Raw genomic sequence first — 6590 nt, forward strand, 5'->3', positions numbered from 1 at the left:
AACCTACTCACAGAGAGGCTCTTGACAGACGAGGATTCAAACCAGGAACCTCCTCACAGAGAGGCTCCTGACAGACGGGGATTCAAACCAGGAACCTCCTCACAGAGAGGCTCCCGTCAGACGGGGATTCAAACCAGGAACCTCCTCACAGAGAGACTCCCGACAGACGGGGATTCAAACCAGGAACCTCCTCACAGAGAGACTCCCGACAGACGGGGATTCAAACCAGGAACCTCCTCACAGAGAGGCTCCCGTCAGACGGGGATTCAAACCAGGAACCTCCTCACAGAGAGGCTCCCGTCAGACGGGGATTCAAACCAGGAACCTCCTCACAGAGATACTCCCATCAGACGGGGATTCAAACCAGGAACCTCCTCACAGAGAGACTCCCGACAGACAGGGATTCAAACCAGGAACCTCCACACAGAGAGACTCCAGACAGACAGGGATTCAAACCAGGAACCTCCTCACAAACCAGGAACCTCCTCACAAACCAGGAACCTCCTCACAGAGAGGCTCCCGTCAGACGGGGATTCAAACCAGGAACCTCCTCACAGAGAGACTCCCGACAGACGGGGATTCAAACCAGGAACCTCCTCACAGAGAGGCTCCTGACAGACGGGGATTCAAACCAGGAACCTCCACACAGAGAGACTACCGTCAGACAGGGATTCAAACCAGGAACCTCCTCACAGAGAGACTCCCGACAGACAAGGATTCAAACCAGGAACCTCCTCACAAACCAGGAACCTCCTCACAGAGAGACTCCCGTCAGACGGGGATTCAAACCAGGAACCTCCTCACAGAGAGACTCCTGACAGACAGGGATTCAAACAAGGAACCTCCACACAGAGAGACTCCAGACAGACAGGGATTCAAACCAGGAACCTCCTCACAAACCAGTAACCTCCTCACAGAGAGGCTCCCGACAGACGGGGATTCAAACCAGGAACCTCCTCACAGAGAGGCTCCCGTCAGACGGGGATTCAAACCAGGAACCTCCTCACAGAGAGACTCCCGACAGACGGGGATTCAAACCAGGAACCTCCTCACAGAGAGGCTCCCGTCAGACGGGGATTCAAACCAGGAACCTCCTCACAAACCAGGAACCTCCTCACAGAGAGACTCCCGTCAGACGGGGATTCAAACCAGGAACCTCCTCACAGAGAGGCTCCCGTCAGACGGGGATTCAAACCAGGAACCTCCTCACAGAGAGGCTCCCGTCAGACGGGGATTCAAACCAGGAACCCCCTCACAGAGAGACTCCCGACAGACGGGGATTCAAACCAGGAACCTCCTCACAAACCAGGAACCTACTCACAGAGAGGCTCTTGACAGACGAGGATTCAAACCAGGAACCTCCACACACAGAGACTACCGTCAGACAGGGATTCAAACCAGGAACCTCCTCACAGAGAGACTCCCGACAGACGGGGATTCAAACCAGGAACCTCCTCACAAACCAGGAACCTACTCACAGAGAGGCTCTTGACAGACGAGGATTCAAACCAGGAACCTCCACACAGAGAGACTACCGTCAGACAGGGATTCAAACCAGGAACCTCCTCACAGAGAGGCTCCCGTCAGACGGGGATTCAAACCAGGAATCTCCTCACAGAGAAGCTCCCATCAGACGCGGATTCAAACCAGGAACCTCCTCACAGAGAGACTCCCGACAGACAGGGATTCAAACAAGGAACCTCCACACAGAGAGACTCCAGACAGACAGGGATTCAAACCAGGAACCTCCTCACAAACCAGGAACCTCCTCACAGAGAGGCTCCCGTCAGACGGGGATTCAAACCAGGAACCTCCTCACAGAGAGACTCCCGACAGACGGGGATTCAAACCAGGAACCTCCTCACAGAGAGGCTCCTGACAGACGGGGATTCAAACCAGGAACCTCCTCACAGAGAGACTCTCGTCAGACGGGGATTCAAACCAGGAACCTCCTCACAGAGAGACTCCCGTCAGACGGGGGTTCAAACCAGGAACCTCCTCACAGAGAGACTCCTGACAGACGGGGATTCAAACCAGGAATCTCCTCACAGAGAGACTCCTATCAGACGGGGATTCAAACCAGGAACCTCCTCACAGAGAGACTCCCGACAGACGGGGATTCAAACCAGGAACCTCCTAACAGAGAGACTCCTGACAGACGGGGATTCAAACCAGGAATCTCCTCACAGAGAGACTCCTATCAGACGGGGATTCAAACCAGGAACCTCCTCACAGAGAGACTCCCGACAGACGGGGATTCAAACCAGGAACCTCCTAACAAACCAGGAACCTCCTCACAGAGAAGCTCCCGTCAGACGGGGATTCAAACCAGGAACCTCCTCACAGAGAGACTCTCGACAGACGGGGATTCAAACCAGGAACCTCCTCACAAACCAGGAACCTCCTCACAGAGAAGCTCCCGTCAGACGGGGATTCAAACCAGGAACCTCCTCACAGAGAGGCTCCCGTCAGACGGGGATTCAAACCAGGAATCTCCTCACAGAGAGACTCGCATCAGACGGGGATTCAAACCAGGAACCTCCTCACAGAGAGACTCCCATCAGACGGGGATTCAAACCAGTAACCTCCTCACAGAGAGACTCCAGACAGACAGGGATTCAAACCAGGAACCTCCTCACAAACCAGGAACCTCCTCACAGAGAGGCTCCCGTCAGACAGGGATTCAAACCAGGAACCTCCTCACAGAGAGACTCCCGTCAGACGGGGATTCAAATCAGGAACCTCCTTACAGAGAGGCTCCCGTCAGATGGGGATTCAAACCAGGAATCTCCTCACAGAGATACTCCCATCAGACGCGGATTCAAACCAGGAACCTCCTCACAGAGAGACTCCCGACAGACAGGGATTCAAACCAGGAACCTCCACACAGAGAGACTCCAGACAGACAGGGATTCAAACCAGGAACCTCCTCACAAACCAGGAACCTCCTCACAGAGAGACTCCCGACAGACGGGGATTCAAACCAGGAACCTCCTCACAGAGAGGCTCCTGACAGACGGGGATTCAAACCAGGAACCTCCACACAGAGAGACTACCGTCAGACAGGGATTCAAACCAGGAACCTCCTCACAGAGAGACTCCCGACAGACAAGGATTCAAACCAGGAACCTCCTCACAAACCAGGAACCTCCTCACAGAGAGGCTCCCGTCAGACGGGGATTCAAACCAGGAACCTCCTCACAGAGAGACTCCCGACAGACGGGGATTCAAACCAGGAACCTCCTCATAGAGAAGCTCCCGTCAGACAGGGATTCAAACCAGGAACCTCCTCACAGAGAGGCTCCTGACAGACGGGGATTCAAACCAGGAACCTCCACACAGAGAGACTACCGTCAGACGGGGATTCAAACCAGGAATCTCCTCACAGAGATACTCCCATCAGACGCGGATTCAAACCAGGAACCTCCTCACAGAGAGACTCCCGACAGACAGGGATTCAAACCAGGAACCTCCACACAGAGAGACTCCAGACAGACAGGGATTCAAACCAGGAACCTCCTCACAAACCAGGAACCTCCTCACAGAGAGGCTCCCGTCAGACGGGGATTCAAACCAGGAACCTCCTCACAGAGAGACTCCCGACAGACGGGGATTCAAACCAGGAACCTCCTCACAGAGAGGCTCCTGACAGACGGGGATTCAAACCAGGAACCTCCACACAGAGAGACTACCGTCAGACAGGGATTCAAACCAGGAACCTCCTCACAGAGAGACTCCCGACAGACAAGAATTCAAACCAGGAACCTCCTCACAAACCAGGAACCTCCTCACAGAGAGACTCCCGTCAGACGGGGATTCAAACCAGGAACCTCCTCACAGAGAGACTCCTGAGAGACGGGGATTCAAACCAGGAATCTCCTCACAGAGAGACTCCTATCAGACGGGGATTCAAACCAGGAACCTCCTCACAGAGAGACTCCCGACAGACGGGGATTCAAACCAGGAACCTCCTAACAAACCAGGAACCTCCTCACAGAGAAGCTCCCGTCAGACGGGGATTCAAACCAGGAACCTCCTCACAGAGAGGCTCCCAACAGACGGGGATTCAAACCAGGAACCTCCACACAGAGATACTACCGTCAGACAGGGATTCAAACCAGGAACCTCCTCACAGAGAGACTCCCGACAGACGGGGATTCAAACCAGGAACCTCCTCACAAACCAGGAATCTCCTCACAGAGAGACTCCCGTCAGACGGGGATTCAAACCAGGAACCTCCTCACAGAGAGGCTCCTGTCAGACGGGGATTCAAATCAGGAACCTCCTTACAGAGAGGCTCCCGTCAGACGGGGATTCAAACCAGGAACCTCCTCACAGAGAGGCTCCCGACAGGCGGGGATTCAAACCAGGAACCTCCTCACAAACCAGGAACCTCCTCACAGAGAGGCTCCCGTCAGACGGGGATTCAAACCAGGAACCTCCTCACAGAGAGACTCCCGACAGACGGGGATTCAAACCAGGAACCTCCTCACAGAGAGGCTCCTGACAGACGGGGATTCAAACCAGGAACCTCCACACAGAGAGACTACCGTCAGACAGGGATTCAAACCAGGAACCTCCTCACAGAGAGACTCCCGACAGACAAGAATTCAAACCAGGAACCTCCTCACAAACCAGGAACCTCCTCACAGAGAGACTCCCGTCAGACGGGGATTCAAACCAGGAACCTCCTCACAGAGAGACTCCTGAGAGACGGGGATTCAAACCAGGAATCTCCTCACAGAGAGACTCCTATCAGACGGGGATTCAAACCAGGAACCTCCTCACAGAGAGACTCCCGACAGACGGGGATTCAAACCAGGAACCTCCTAACAAACCAGGAACCTCCTCACAGAGAAGCTCCCGTCAGACGGGGATTCAAACCAGGAACCTCCTCACAGAGAGGCTCCCAACAGACGGGGATTCAAACCAGGAACCTCCACACAGAGAGACTACCGTCAGACAGGGATTCAAACCAGGAACCTCCTCACAGAGAGACTCCCGACAGACGGGGATTCAAACCAGGAACCTCCTCACAAACCAGGAATCTCCTCACAGAGAGACTCCCGTCAGACGGGGATTCAAACCAGGAACCTCCTCACAGAGAGGCTCCTGTCAGACGGGGATTCAAATCAGGAACCTCCTTACAGAGAGGCTCCCGTCAGACGGGGATTCAAACCAGGAACCTCCTCACAGAGAGGCTCCCGACAGGCGGGGATTCAAACCAGGAACCTCCTCACAGAGAGGCTCCCGTCAGACGGGGTTTCAAACCAGGAACCTCCTCACAGAGAGGCTCCCGTCAGACGGGGTTTCAAACCAGGAACCTCCTCACAGAGAGAGGATTTCTCTTTTTCTCTTTATTGTATCGTGTTCGGTCCTCTTTAAGTTTGAATGGATTCATTCGGGTCAGACTCTTGTTGTTGTGATGTTTAGAACATGTTTCTGTCAGACGAGTAGTTCTTATTTTCACAGATAGAATGTAAACAGTCTCATTGTTGTGTTTCCAGAACCTTCCTCTCCTGATGAACTTCCGGTGTGTGTGCTTCTCACTCTCTCTACTTACTCTCTGCACATCTGCAGGCCTGTCTGAAGTCTCTGTCATGAAGAATCAATGTGATGAAGAAAATTACGTTTAAACAGAAGGGGGGTCACGTGTCTCTGAGCTGTGATTCTGAGGAGCAGGGCACGTGCGCGGGTGTCAGAGTTGAGGGTTTGAATCCCGCAGGATCAAAGCTCCCAGATGTCACGCTAATGTACATTTCTGTATTTAGGTTATTTCTGTATTTAGGTTGCTAACTGAGGCTGCCGGGACTGACAGGCGCCGCCGGCCAATCACAGCACAGCTAGCCTCCCGTGCAGGGCTGTGATTGGTCGGGGCGTTGACAGGGGGCGGGGCTGTGAGATTACAGCAGCATCCCTCTCTGCAGATCCAGCGGACATCTGGAGCAGCCCTTCACGAGAATCAAACCTCCGAGCACCGATAGCCCCCGCACCGAGCCCGCCGGGTCCCGCACCGAGCACCGACAGCCCGCACCGAGCCCCGACAGCCCCCGCACCGATCCCCGACAGCCCCCGCACCGAGCCCGCCGGGTCCCGCTCCCCGCTCAGCACGCTGCATCTCTCCTCCGGGAGGCTGCTGAGCTCCGGGAGACAGGCGGACCGATTCTGCTGGAAAAACACGGAAATACGACTAAAAACGGGAGGGGGAGAGGGGGGCGGGGGGATGGACTGAAGTGATCTGAGGGTCTGAGGGTTCTAAAGGCCCGATGGAAGCTGCGACACATCCGGACCCGGAGCGTCCTGATCCCGGTCCGTGCTGTAGTCTGGATTAGAGAGTGTGAGTTTGTGTGTGTGTGTTTATGTGTGCGGGTTTCATCACATCTGATTCTGATCCTGATCCTGATCCTGATTCTGATCCTGATTCTGATTCTGATCCTGATTCTGTCCAAGTGTGTCCGTCTTTATCTTTCCTCTGAAACACAGACGGATCAGAGAGTGAGGCGGGTCCTCCTCCTCCTCCTCCTGGTCTGGATTAAAGCCCATCAGGATCATGCATCATCCCCCCTCCGCTCCTGTAATCTGGGTTTTAC

The 6590-nt window shown here is 54.6% G+C and overlaps 1 protein-coding gene across 2 annotated transcripts in view; it reads left to right on the plus strand.

Annotated features, from left to right (window-relative positions):
• Window positions 1–5877: 5877 nt before the first annotated feature.
• Window positions 5878–6590, plus strand: part of si:ch73-60h1.1 (calcium/calmodulin-dependent protein kinase type IV) — a 20490-nt gene continuing 19777 nt past the window's right edge. The window contains exons 1-2 of one of the 2 annotated variants that reach the window (XM_065952339.1): window positions 5879–6337; window positions 6484–6590. The exon at window positions 6484–6590 is cut by the window's right edge and continues 257 nt beyond it. The gene's annotated coding sequence lies outside the window, so the exon portion shown is untranslated. Of the gene's footprint in view, window positions 6338–6483 lie in introns of both variants that reach the window. The other variant, XM_065952340.1, reaches the window with a different exon arrangement.

Source organism: Labrus bergylta, unplaced genomic scaffold (assembly GCF_963930695.1).
Source record: "Labrus bergylta unplaced genomic scaffold, fLabBer1.1 SCAFFOLD_117, whole genome shotgun sequence".
NCBI classification, from domain to species: domain Eukaryota; kingdom Metazoa; phylum Chordata; class Actinopteri; order Labriformes; family Labridae; genus Labrus; species Labrus bergylta.